General features: G+C 38.4%; 1 protein-coding gene across 1 annotated transcript in view; it reads left to right on the forward strand.

Moving 5' to 3' along the window:
* Positions 1-14,144, forward strand: part of rpl29 (ribosomal protein L29) — a 68,779-nt gene that overhangs the window by 11,689 nt on the left and 42,946 nt on the right. The gene's annotated exons all lie outside the window — the stretch shown is intronic.

Below are 14,144 nucleotides of genomic sequence, written 5' to 3' on the forward strand. Positions count from 1 at the left end.
AAAATATCAAAATTGATAGTACTGGTAGTTTTTAACGCTTCTATAGCGAGATATAAGTTAGAACTTTACACTACTTTATATTAGAAATGGCAACAGCAGAGGGTGAATATCCCATAACAAGAAGATAGAGAAAAAGAAAAAGCTTATCCACTACGGTGTCGGCATGGACTACAGTGGCGGATTCGCGCCAATTTTTTTAGGACTTATGCAGATTTCAAATACAGATAAGCAGGTACCAGAAGGTAAGAAAAGTTGGTTTTGCATAATATTGTGAAACAAAACCCCAGATAATATGTCTGCTAATGAGTGCCATTTTGCGGTCCTTATACACACACCATAGTACTTGTATCTCTGACTACGGTAGACGTAATGGACCGACAATCCATCAAGCGGTGCGGCTTCAAAGTCATACTAAAACATTTTGACAGATTTTTGAGTGCCGTGTGTAATGTTCTTTATTTTCAATGGAACATTTAAGGTTTTGGTGTTGTTTACTGGCGTCATATTGCAGTCTACAAGTATCTCTTATGTATGACTACCATCTACTGGACACACTTATCATTACACCATGTACCAAATAAATTGCTTCGAGGTCGGTAAGCACAACCAGAATTATTCCGTACATTAGGCGCACTGTCGATTTTTGAGAAAATGAAAGGATTTTAAGTGTGCCTTATTGTCCGAAAAATACAGTAAAATCTGGTTGAATTTTGGAAAAGTATAACAATTGTTTCACATGAAAAAAAAACCTGACAAGAACAGGCCCAAAATAAATTCTGCTTCTGAAAGATGGTAGTGGTGTCAGGATCCCACATAACAGTTTGTTAGTTATTTTGCTGTGTTCTGCATCATTAGTATCATTATTCTGGTTTTAATTCCTGTTTAACTCTTAGTTTTTTTTCTGCAACTTCACTTTATTTAGATCAGCAGGTACCAGAAGGTAAGAAAAGTTGCTTTTGCATAATATTTCGAAACAAAACGCCAGATAATATGTCTTACCTTATACACACACACCCCATAATAATACCCCTATGTTTAATGCGCCGACAATCCATCAAGCAGTGCGGTTTCATAGCTTACCAAAGTCGTACTAAAACATTTTGATAGATTTTTGAGCGCCGTGTGTAATGTTCTATATTTTCAATGAAACATATACAATTTTGGCCCTGTGATGAGGTGGCGACTTGTCCAGGATGTACCCCGCCTTCCGCCCGAATGCAGCTGAGATAGGCTCCAGCACCCCCCGCAATCCCAAAAAAAGGGACAAGCGGTAAAAAATGGATGGATGGATGGATGGATGGGCATATACAATTTTGGTGTTGTTTCCTTGAGTCATATTGCAGTCTACACGTATCTCTTATGTGTAACTGCCATCATATTGCAGTCTGCACGTATCTTTTGTGTGTGACTGCCATCCACTGGTCACACTTTGAGGTCGGTAGGTGTCAGAATAACTGTATCTAAGTTATCACAAAACTTTGTGTTGCCATGCGTTCCCGGCGAGAAGACAAAAGCTGTCTTTGATCCTACCAAGAAGAAGGCTTGTAAAACTCCACTGCATAGGATGGGAAGCAACATGAAGGTGTTCTGTTTCTTTGATGTACCGGATTTTTCCGAGTATAAGTCGCTCCGGAGTATAAATCGCACCGGCTGAAAATGCATAATAAAGAAGGAAAAAACATATATAAGTCGCACTGGAGTAAAAGTCACATTTTTGGGGGGGGAAATTGATTTGATAAAACCCAACACCAAGAATAGACATTTGAAAGGCAATTTAAAATAAATAAAGAATAGTGAACAACAGGCTGAATAAGTGTACGTTATATGAGGCATAAATAACCAACTGAGAACGTGCCTGGTATGTTAACGTAACATATTATGGTAAGAGTCATTCAAATAACTATAACATATAGAACGTGCTATACGTTTACCAAACAATCTGTCACTCCTAATCATTAAATCCCATGAAATCTTATACGTCTAGTCTCTTACGTGAATGAGATAAATAATATTATTTGATATTTTACGGTAATGTGTTAATAATTTCACACATAAGTCGCTCCTGAGTATAAGTCGCACCCCCGGCCAAACTATGAAAAAAACTGCGACTTATAGTCCAAAAAATATGGTATTGTAATCCACAGAAAGATTTTGTCTTGACCCGAGTACAACAAAGCGGAGAGGAAGCAGGACCAGACTCCCCTCCGGCGACCTTTTCTTTGAACTGTTTTACGACCTTTTCTTTGAACTGTTTTGTAACCAAAGGCATGGCTGTTTACGACCCCCCTCCCTTAGAAACAGCTGTTGCCATGTAATCATGGAAAGTCCAAATAAAAGAGGAGGCGTACAATCTTTCGTCAGAGAGTGGTGACACTGTGCAAGGGTACAGGTGTACGCCTTTCTCCTCATTGAGCCAAATTTAATTCTGTCTCTGTTTAATTCCTTGCTTCTTGTCTTGTTTAATAGACGTCATCAGTGTTTGAACCTGACAGTAGGCACAACCCACAACTATTCCGTACATTAGGCGCACCGGGTTATAAGGCGCACTGTTGAGTTTTGAGAAAAATCAAGGATTTTAAGTGCGCCTTATAGTCCGAAAAAATATGGTAATATCGGTTCAAATTAATGGCCGCCATTTAGTCAACTGTTTGGCCATTAATCATTGACTTCGTGTGAAGATGTTAAGACTTTGACAGTATTACATGAATGCTAACATGCATTTCAAAGTATTTTGAACCCAACACATAGGGGGCGCCACTAATGTAATGTGTAATTTACATTGTGGGTTGACTAATAATAAGAGAATATTCTGTAGTGTATTTTATCCAGCCTAGATCCCCTTCAGTGTGAACACTAGGCCGTGATGTCAAAAATGAGCGGTTGAATGACGAGGCGAGGAGGGACGATGAGGAAGTGGTAAATGTCGAAATAGAGGAGCAGAAAGATATCGCAATGTTTGGGGGGAACGCAGCACGCAGGGACTCACTGACTTGTGTAAAGATGTGAGAAACAACAAGTGGCGACAGAGCCCAGACGGAGCAGAAGTGACTCGGAATGATGAAACTTTGATTGTTTGGCTTCGCTTTTTGACCCGAGGACAGAGGTTTTGAAAAAAAAAAAAGATTTATCGAAGCTTTGTTTGTGCTTCAGATTAGTTTATTTACACCTCTCTAACCTTGGCTCTTTTTTATTGAATGATACGAATGGCTGGTCAACTGAGGTGAAAGCAAATATTTGTTCTAATTCAACCCTTGGACCACAGAAAAGACTGAAAACGTGTAAATATGAGAACATATTAGTGCTGTCAAATAATTGTTTTGAAATCAGATTCATCACATTTATGAATTTGGATTAATCAAAAAAATGATCACTCACTTACTCTTTATTGTTTAATGTTTTGTTCATTAAATTTTTGTCATTAAGGAAACATTTGTAAAATGTTTTACTTGACTATACGTCATTTATTTGCTTAAAACTTGTTCTATTCAAAGTCTGCCATTGTAGTCTGACACACTCGTCAATAAGATCTTGTTTTCTTAACTTTTATCACTCAGTAGACTTCATTTGGAAGTGCTAAAATTTACGAGGCCAATCTCTACCGTATATGGGTAAATTCTCTGCCGTAATCATCTCTACCGTATATGCGTAATATCTCTACTGTAATAATCTCTACCTTTTTTGGGTAATATCTCTACCGTAATAATATCTACCGTGTATGGGTAATAACTCCACCGTAATAATCTCTACCTCTTATGGGTAATATATCTACCGTAATAATCTCTACCGTATATGGGTAATAACTAGGGATGATGTTCGAAGCCGGTTCTCCCGGTTGTTCGATTAGAAAAAAAACGTTCGATAAGAAAAGAACCGATTCCATGGACTAGAATCCCTTTTCGAGAACGTGTTCCCGTTATCGAGGCCACTATAGTAAAGAAAAAGAATCGGTTCTTTATTCGAATCCCTGGGAACGAATCCCGTCCCACAAGAAATGCCCTGTGGGACATCACAGGAAATGACGTGGCTCAGTCATTAGACTGAGCTACGTCATTTCCTGTGATGTCACACAAGCAGCAAAAATAATGGACCGGAAAAAAACGCCTCAAGGCATGGCTATTCACCTATAGCAGGGGTCGGCAACCTTTACCAGTCAAAGAGCCATTTTGACCAGTTTCACAAATTATAGATAACAATGGGAGCCGCAAAAATGTTTTGAAATTTTAAATGAATTAACACTGCATACAAATCTTTTTCTTTGCTTTGTGCTATGTATGAACCAGGGATCTCAGATATGCTGCCCACACCTTTATTTGGACCTTGACAGCTGGTGCGGCACGCGGGTTTAAATGGATGGCGCTTGTCAGCGTCATGCGTGCCAAATGGTACAGAATATGGCACCCACCACAACCAGCGTGCCTGATCAGCTACACGTTGTATAGGGCTTCCGCTTGCTCACGTAGGTGACAGCAAGGCATACTTGATCAACAACCACACAGTTTACACTGACGGTGGCGGTATAAACACTCTTACTAATAATGCGCCACACTGTGAACCCACACCAAACAAGAATGACAAACACATTTTGGGAGAACATCTGCACCGTAACACAACATAAACACGACAGGACAAATACCCAGAATCCCATGCAGCCCTAACTCTTCCAGGATACATTATACACCCCGCTACCAAACCCCCCCCACCTCAACCGACGCACAGAGAGAGAGAGGGGAGGGGGGGGGGGGGGTGAGGGAGCAGGGTTGGGGTGGGGGCGGGGTTTGGTGGTAGCAGTAATGTAGCCCGGAAGAGTCAGGGCTGCATGGGATTCTGGGTGTTTGTTCTGTTGTGTTTATGTTGTGTTAAGGTGCAGATGTTCTCCTGAAATGTGTTTGTCATTCTTGTTTGGTTTTGGTTCAAAGTGTGGCGCATTATTAGTAAGAGTGTTAAAATTGTTTTATATGGTCACCGTCAGTGTAACCTGTGTGCTTGTTGACCAAGTATGCGTTGCTGTCACGTATGTTTTAAAGCAGAAGATGTATATTGTATAACAAGTGTTGGGCTGGCACGCTGTTAATACAGGTCGTAAAGGGCGCCAAATGTTGTACCATCATGGCACGCCCTTATTATAGCTGTAAGGGTGAAAATCGGTGAATATTAATCCCGGGAGTTTTCTGCGAGAGGCACTGAAATCCGGAAGTCTCACGGGAAAATTGGGGAGTTCAGCAAGTAAGCTGCTGAGCCGCATCAGAGTGATCAAAGAGCCGCATGCGGCTCCGGAGCCGCGGGTTGCCGACCCCTGACCTATAGTGACCACAGAGACAGGTTGTTTTTATGTTACTGTATATATTTGTTTTTCTGAAAAATCCCACTTAATATACTTTGGGTAACAATATTTATTTATTTATTTATTTTTTTAAGTGGGGTAACAGTCAATATTTATTTATTTATTTTATTTTATTTTTTCTTATAAAATAAAAGTGAGCTTTTGTTAAACCAAATATTGTGTTTTTTTTCCATATACAACAACCTATCTGGATTCGATAAGAGAATCGATAAGGAATCGGTTCGATAATAGAATTCGATAATGGGCTCGAACTCGATAATTTCTTATCAAACATCATCCCTAGTAATATCTCTACCGTAATAATCTCTACCGTATGGGTAATATCTCTTACATTTAGAGCTAATATTCAGGGATTCTGTTACTTTGCACCCTAACTCTAACATTTATAATAACATTTGAAATTTACGCTTACAAGCGCTTTCCGTGCCTTTCTCGCTTGTACCAGGTCCTAAATGACTGTCAAAGTGTCCCAAATTGTTGGATTACAACCTTAGCCATCTCCCTTTCAGGTGGGAGGCATGATTTATGATTTACAATAAACTTACAGGGAACAAGGAAGCGAGGAAGCAGCAGACCACTCGATGATGTGTGCCGATACCAATAATTTGGTACCGGTACCAAAATGTATTTCGATACTTTTAAATACTTTTCTGAATAGAGGGGACCACAAAAAATTGCATTATTGGTTTTATTTCAACAAAAAATCTTAGGGTACATTAAACATGTGTTTTTTATTGCAAGTTTGTCCTTAAATAAAATAGTGAACATACAAGACAACTTGTCTTTTAGTAGTAAGTAAGCAAACAAAGACTCCTAATTTAGCTGCTGACATATGCAGTAACATATTGTGTCATTTATCATTCTATTATGTTGTCAAAATTATGAGGGACAAGTGGTAGAAAATGAATTATTAATCTACTTGTTTATTTACTGTTAATATCTGCTTACTTTCTTTCTTAACATGTTCTATCTACACTTCGATTAAAATGTAATAATCACTTATTCTTCTGTTGTTTGGATGCTTTACATTAGTTTTGGATGATGCCACAAATTTGGGTATCAATCCAATACCAAGTCGTTACAGGATCATACATTGGTCATATTCAAAGTCCTCATGTGTCCAGGGACATATTTCCTGAGTTTATAAACATCATATAAATGAAAAAATTAAACGAAAGAAGATTTTGTTATGCTAAAAAATATAGATGTAATCATGGTAGTACCGACTAGATACGCTCCTGTACTTGGTATCCTTACAGTGGATGTTAGGTGTAGATCCCCCAATGGCGTTTGTTTACATTGTGACGCCGGTGAGCTACGGTGTGTAGTGAAGCATGTTTAGCTATTCCTCGTCCTGCAGGGATGATACTTGTGAGAAACTTACTTTATTTGTCGCCATGGAGACGAGGATTAGTGATTTAGAAGTAGCTAAAACACTGCAGACTGTGGCTGGACTTTAGCCGCTAGCTAGCTAGCCATGTCTTAAAGCACCTCTTCCTGAGGGTGTTTCAGTGTTATAACTTCACCTTTATCCTTAGTTTTTAAGCCAAAATGCATCTGTTCTCCCTTTTCTGTCTACACACTGTGTCTGCTTGTAAGTACTCCGGGATTGTGCGCTGCCGAACATGCTCCTCTGCTTGTAAAACCAGCAATGACACGACGTGACAACGACGGAGGGGGGGTGGACCGATACGTTTTAGAGGCGGTATAGTACCGAATATGATTCATTAGTATCGTGGTACTATACTAATACCGGTATACCGTACAATCCTAAGAGGGACACAAGATTGTCATCACGGCGCAGCTATAAATAGTTTGTCTGCGTTATTTGACGCTTATAATAACAATATCACTAATACTTAGTTGATATTCAAATCACAAAATATAAATGTTTGTAAGTAGAGATGTCCGATAATATCGGACTGCCGATATTATCGACCGATAAATGCTTTAAAATGTAATATCGGAAATTATCGGTATCGGTTTAAAAATTATCGGTATCGGTTTCAAAAAGTAAAATGTATAACTATTTAAAACGCCGCTGTGTACACGGACGTAGGGAGAAGTACAGAGCGCCAATAAACCTTAAAGTCATTGCCTTTGCATGCCGGCCCAATCACATAATATCTACGGCTTTTCACACACACAAGTGAATGCAAAACATACTTGGTCAACAGCCATACAGGTCACACTGAGGGTGGCCCTATAAACAACTTTAACACTGTTACAAATATGCGCCACACTGTGAACCCACACCAAACAAGAATGACAAACACTTTTCGGGAGAACATCCGCACTGTAACACAACATAAACACAACAGAACAAATACCCAGAACCCCTTGCAGCACTAACTCTTCCGGGACGCTACAATATACACCCCCCGCTACCCCTCCCCACCTCAACCTCGCCCCGCCCACCTCAACCTCCTTATGCTCTCTCAGGGAGAGCATGTCCCAAATTCCAAGCAGCTGTTTTGAGGCATGTTAAAAAAAATTATGCACTTTGTGACTTCAATAATAAATATGGCAGTGCATAACTTGAGTTGATTTATTTTGGAAAACTTTGTTACATTGTTTAATGCATCCAGCGGGGCATCACAACAAAATTAGGCATAATAATGTGTTAATTCCACGACTGTATATATCGGTATCGGTTGATATCGGAATCGGTAACTAAGAGTTGGACAATATCGGAATATCGGATATCGGCAAAAAAGCCATTATCGGACATCTCTAGTTGTAAGTATTGTTGGTTGTTTTCAATGGTTATTTAACAGATTTTATAGGCGGAATAGTGGAGCTCCCATTGGCTCCGCTGTAGTCTGCCTTTTATTTCCGTTTATTTAACATTTAGAATACATTAAAAAATCCATCTGTCGTCATGTCTTTCATAATGATTGTGAACAATAGGCAAAATTCCAAAAGAAAGTGCGGTTCCCCTTTAAGACATCAATAAAAAAAAACAGCATTTGCATAATAGAGGACTGTAAAAAAAACATCAAAGTAAATTGCGCCATGTTGTGTAAGTCAACATAATAAAAGAAAATTAAAGTCAATTTCAGCTTTGGCTGAACTTTGTGCGAAGATGTAGGAGGAAATCAGTTAGCTACAGTTGTCTGTGAGCTATTTGGGAGGAGAACATGGTGAATAATGGCTGAGAGTGTCCAATTAGACAAGATGGGGTTACATGGGAGTGAGTCTCTTAAACGGTGAGTAGGTGTTCATCAGGCCTATTTCGGCTTAGAGTGTCGACAGAGGAGCGCAAGTGTTTCCTGATTTTTACTCACTTAAACACACACACACACACACACACACACACACACACACACACACTTGTATTTGTTACCTTCTTGAGACCTCCAAAATATGCCTACCTCTTTAGGACCACCCTTTCTAGATATATGAAGATTTGTATTTGTATTAATAATATATACCGTATTTTTCGGAGTATAAGTCGCAACGGAGTATAAGTCGTACCTGCCGAAAATGCATAATAAAGAAGGAAAAAAACATATATAAATTGCACTGGAGCCCGGCCAAACTATGAAAAAAACTGCGACTTATAGTCTGAAAACTACGGTACATACTATGCAAATATAAAAAAGCTTGTTGTGAAAAATTTGTTGGAATTTCACAAGAAAAAGGTCACAAGATTTTTTTGGGGGCAGTATTATAATAAAAGTCGTAATTTTACTCAACGCAAGTCAAAATTCTACAAGGAAAACTGAACATTTGTGCAATATGATGAAAGTTGGAATTTTACTCAATAACAGTCGGAATTTTTAAAATGTTGGCAATTTTATGAAAAAAGTCATAGTTTTACTCAACAAAAGTCACAATTTTATAAGAAACTTTCGAATTGTGGCAATTGTATGAAAATAGTCAACATTTTTCGCGACAAAAGTCACACAATTTTATTAGAAAATTTCAAATTTTGGAAATTTTATGAAAAGAGTCAAAATTTTACTCGACAAAAGTCACAATTTTATTAGAAAATTTCAAATTTTGGCAATTTTATGAAAAGAGTCAAAATTTTACTCGACAAAAGTCATAATTTTATAAGAAACATTCAAACTTTGGCAATTTTATGAAAATAGTCCAGATTTTACTCGACAAAAGTCACCATTTTATCAGAAAACTTTAAAATTTCTAAAATTTTACTTAGCAAAATTATGACAAGTCACAAATTTACTCAAAAAAATGTCACTATTTTACAAGAACAACAAAAAATTGGCAATATTGTGATGGCTCAGAATTTTATATGACAAATGTCACCGTTTTGCATTAAAAAGTAATCATTTTACATCAAAAAGTAATCATTTTACGAGAAAATATTGCAATGTTACAGAAACAGAAAGAATAAGAAATTGTTCTCAATTTTAAAAGAAAAAAATGTACACATTGTGTCAAAAAAAGACTGCTTTTAGGGAATTTTTTGTTTGTAATTGTTTTTTTAATCTTCATTATTTACTTCACGTTATTACAGTATGTCTTTATATACATATTTTTTTTTTTTTTTCATTAATTTTGGCCAAAGGGGGGCATATTTCAATTTCTTACACACACTTGTTATTACATATGTTGACCAGAGGGGGAGCACTTCAATTTTTTACACACACTTGTTATTACATATGTTGACAAAAAAAGACTGCTTTTAGGGATTTTTTTGCTTGTAATTGTTTTTTTAATCTTCATTATTTACTTCACGTTATTACCATATGTCTCTATATACATATTTATTCTTTTTTTTTTAATTAATTTTGGCCAAAGGGGTCCATTTCAATTTCTTACACACACTTGTTATTTCATATGTTGACCAGAGGGGGAGCACTTTTAAAACCGACCCACAGTCAATTTGAAAAATCCCTCCTTTTTGGGACCACCCTAATTTTGATAGATTTCACCACCAGGGGTGCAAATGAGACATTTTCTATTAGATGCAATGGTTTTTCCGTATTGGGACCATGATTTATGTCCTAACTTGTTCACACCTCCTCATATGGAAGGTACTTTTCCTTGTTGATGTCTCAAGAAAGGTCGAAATACAAGAACACACACACACACACACACACACACACACACACACACACACACACACACACACACACACACACACACACACACACACACACACACACACACGAGCGCACTCACAGGCACATTTGCAAACTTCCTCACATAAAGGCACGACCTGACTGTCACCATGGCAACAAGGGGCAGGGTGTTGTGTTGGTGACATCTTAAAAAGTGACATTGCCCCTCTGTGTGGGAGCCAGTGAGAGATAGCGGAGGGTCTTTCATGCCCCCGCGTCAAAAATGGAAGTGGCAGCATCTGCTCTTTGTCACAGTCAGCTTCCTCATTCAAGGGTGACCTCCAAGATAAACAACTCACCCTATTAGGTTCACTCCAACGTAATAATCATCAATAAACCGTAAACAAATCTTTGCTCCACTTGTGATTGAAGAGGTTAATATAAACCAGATGAGGCAATTCCTGAAGGAATTGCGTGTGAATGCTCCAATGCTGAAGTTGAATTTTTTTTTAGAATTGTTAAAGTAGAGCACACAATTCCCAAACAGGGTGAATATTTTAAAGTTGGAACTAGAGATGTCCGATAATGGCTTTTTAGCCGATATCCCGATATTGTCCCAACTCTTAATTACCGATACCGATATATACAGTCGTGGAATTAAGACATTATTATGGGGGGGTGTATATTGTAGTGTCCCAAAAGAGTTAGTGCTGCAAGGGTTTCTGGGTATTTGTTCTGTTGTGTTACGGTGCGGATGTTCTCCCGAAATGTGTTTGTCATTCTTGTTTGGTGTGGGTTCACAGTGTGGCGCATATTTGTAACAGTGTTAAAGTTGTTTATACGGTCACCCTCAGTATGACCTGTATGGCTGTTGACCAAGTATGCATTCACTTGTGTGTGTGAAAAGCCGTAGATATTATGTAACTGGGCCGGCACGCAAAGGCAGTGCCTTTAAGGTTTATTGGCGCTCTGTACTTCTCCCTACGTCCGTGTACACAGCGGCGATTTAAAAAGTCATACATTTTACTTTTTGAAAACCGATACCGATAATTTCTGATATTACATTTTAAGCATTTATCTCTAATGTTGACTGGCAGGGGCGGCTTTAAGGGTTGGCTACTTTAGGTGTTTTCTCGAAAACAAATCCGAATTTGACTTTTGAGCAAGGAAAAAAAACAACAAAGATGACGGGGAGAAGACGCTGTCGAAGGTGAGCCACGTAAATAAGACCGCCCACAAAACGGCACATCCTGAAGCGACGCTCATAAAGCGACTTGAAGATGATCTGTAAAACATAAAATATGCAACATTTTGACCAAAGAACCACCATTACATGTTATGTAGACCACAAGGAAGTGTTTTACATTTAGAAGAAAAAATCCTAATATGACTCCTTTAATGCACCTTATAATCCGGTGCACCTTTTGTATGAAAAAAGACCTGAATAGACACGTGCAGAGTTACAGTGCGTAGAAAAAGTGGACATAGTACACAATAAATCCGCCCCTTTTATTTTATTTAACAAAAATGCTAACCTATCATGGTTGCTGTTAAAATCCATCCATCCATTTCCTACCGCTTATTCCCTTAAAATGTGAGTGTAAAATTTGCATTGTAGCTACCATAGCCATGCTAGTGTTGCTAACGCTTGTGTCCTCCTGTCCTACTCCTTGGTGTTACTTTCTTTTTGACATCTAATATGTTGAACACGTGCAGTTACAGTGCGTAGAAAAATTGGACATAGTACTCAATAATAGCACTTCTTAGAGACAAATACTCTATTGGACAAGACAGCACATTAGCATTAGCAATTATAAACTGTTTCCAGCTTCAAGGCTAGAATTTGGACCATGGCTGCGCAAAATACGGCCTGTGGGCCACATGCGGCCCGTTAAGATTTTCAATCCGGCCCGCCAGATGTTCTACATCATTTTTTTTAGACCTTTAACATCAAAACTGTAGCCGCCATTATGATGTGCAGTGCTGTTTCTAAATGGCCGTAAGTCTTGAACTATAGAAAGTGTTTCAATGGTCGAAATCTGCACTTTTGAGTGTTGTAGGAGTTATTACGGTCATCTACGTCAGTGGTTCTCAACCTTTTTTCAGTGATGTACCCCCTGTGAACATTTTTTTTAATTCAAGTACCCCCTAATCAGAGCAATGCATTTTTGTTTGAAAAAAGAGATAAAGAAGTAAAATACAGCACTATGTCATCAGTTTATGATTTATTAAATTGTATAACAGTGCAAAATATTGCTCATTTGTCGTGGTCTTTCTTGAACTATTTGGAAAAAAAGATATACAAATAACTAAAAACATGTTGAAAAATAAACAAGTGATTCAATTATAAATAAAGATTTCTACACATCAACTTAAAGTGCCCTCTTTGGGGATTGTAATAGAGATCCATCTGGATTCATGAACTTAATTCTAAACATTTCTTCACAAAAAAAGAAATCTTTAACATCGATATTTATGGAAAATGTCCACAAAAAGGCTAGCTATCAACACTGAATATTGCATTGTTGCATTTCTTTTCACAGTTCTTTTTGACAGACATTTTAGTGAGGGTCAAACCATCATGACACGGGGGAAACTCTGGGTTTATGTTAATGAATGGAATAGCCTACTTGATTTGATGTTCAGTTTATGAACTTACATTCACATTTTGTTGAAGTATTATTCATCAAATATATTTATAAAGGATTTTTGAATTGTTGCTATTTTTAGAATATTTAAAGGGGAACATTATCACAATTTCAGAAGGATTAAAACCATTAAAAATCAGTTCCCAGTGGCTTATTGTATTTTTCGAAGTTTCTTTCAAAATTTTACCCATCACGCAATATCCCTAAAAAAAGCTTCAAAGTGCCTGGTTTTAACCATCGTTATATACACCCGTCCATTTTCCTGTGACGTCACTTAGTGATGCCGATACAAACAAACATGGCGGATACAACAGCAAGGTATAGCGACATTAGCTCGGATTCAAACTTGGATTTCAGCGGCTTAAAGGGAAACATTATCACCAGACCTATGTAAGTGTCAATATATACCTTGATGTTGCAGAAAAAAGACCATATATTTTTTTAACCGATTTCCAAACTCTAAATGGGTGAATTTTGGCGAATTAAACGCTTTTCTAATATTCGCTCTCGGAGCGATGACGTCACAATGTGACGTCGCATCGGGAAGCAATCCGCCATTTTCTCAAACACCGAGTCAAATCAGCTCTGTTATTTTCCGTTTTTTCGACTGTTTTCCGTACCTTGGAGACATCATGCCTCGTCGGTGTGTTGTCGGAGGGTGTAACAACACAAACAGGGACGGATTCAAGTTGCACCAGTGGCCCAAAGATGCGAAAGTGGCAAGAAATTGGACGTTTGTTCCGCACTCTTTACGGACGAAAGCTATGCTACGACAGAGATGGCAAGAATGTGTGGATATCCTGCGACACTCAAAGCAGATGCATTTCCAACGATAAAGTCAAAGAAATCTGCCGCAAGACCCCCATTGAATCTGCCGGAGTGTGTGAGCAATTCAGGGACAAAGGACCTCTGCAGCACGGCAAGCAATGGCGGCAGTTTGTTCCCGCAGACGAGCGAGCTAAACCCCCTGGATGTCTTGGCTCACACCGTCCCGAAGATGATCAAGAGAAGAATATCGACCCTAGCTTCCCTGACCTGCGCATGTATTGAAACGGATGGTTGTAGTGTGGAGGCAGGTAGCGAAAACGAAATTGAAGAAGAAACTGAAGCTATTGAGCCATA

Source organism: Nerophis lumbriciformis, linkage group LG03 (genome assembly GCF_033978685.3).
Source record: "Nerophis lumbriciformis linkage group LG03, RoL_Nlum_v2.1, whole genome shotgun sequence".
Taxonomy (NCBI): Eukaryota; Metazoa; Chordata; class Actinopteri; order Syngnathiformes; family Syngnathidae; genus Nerophis; species Nerophis lumbriciformis.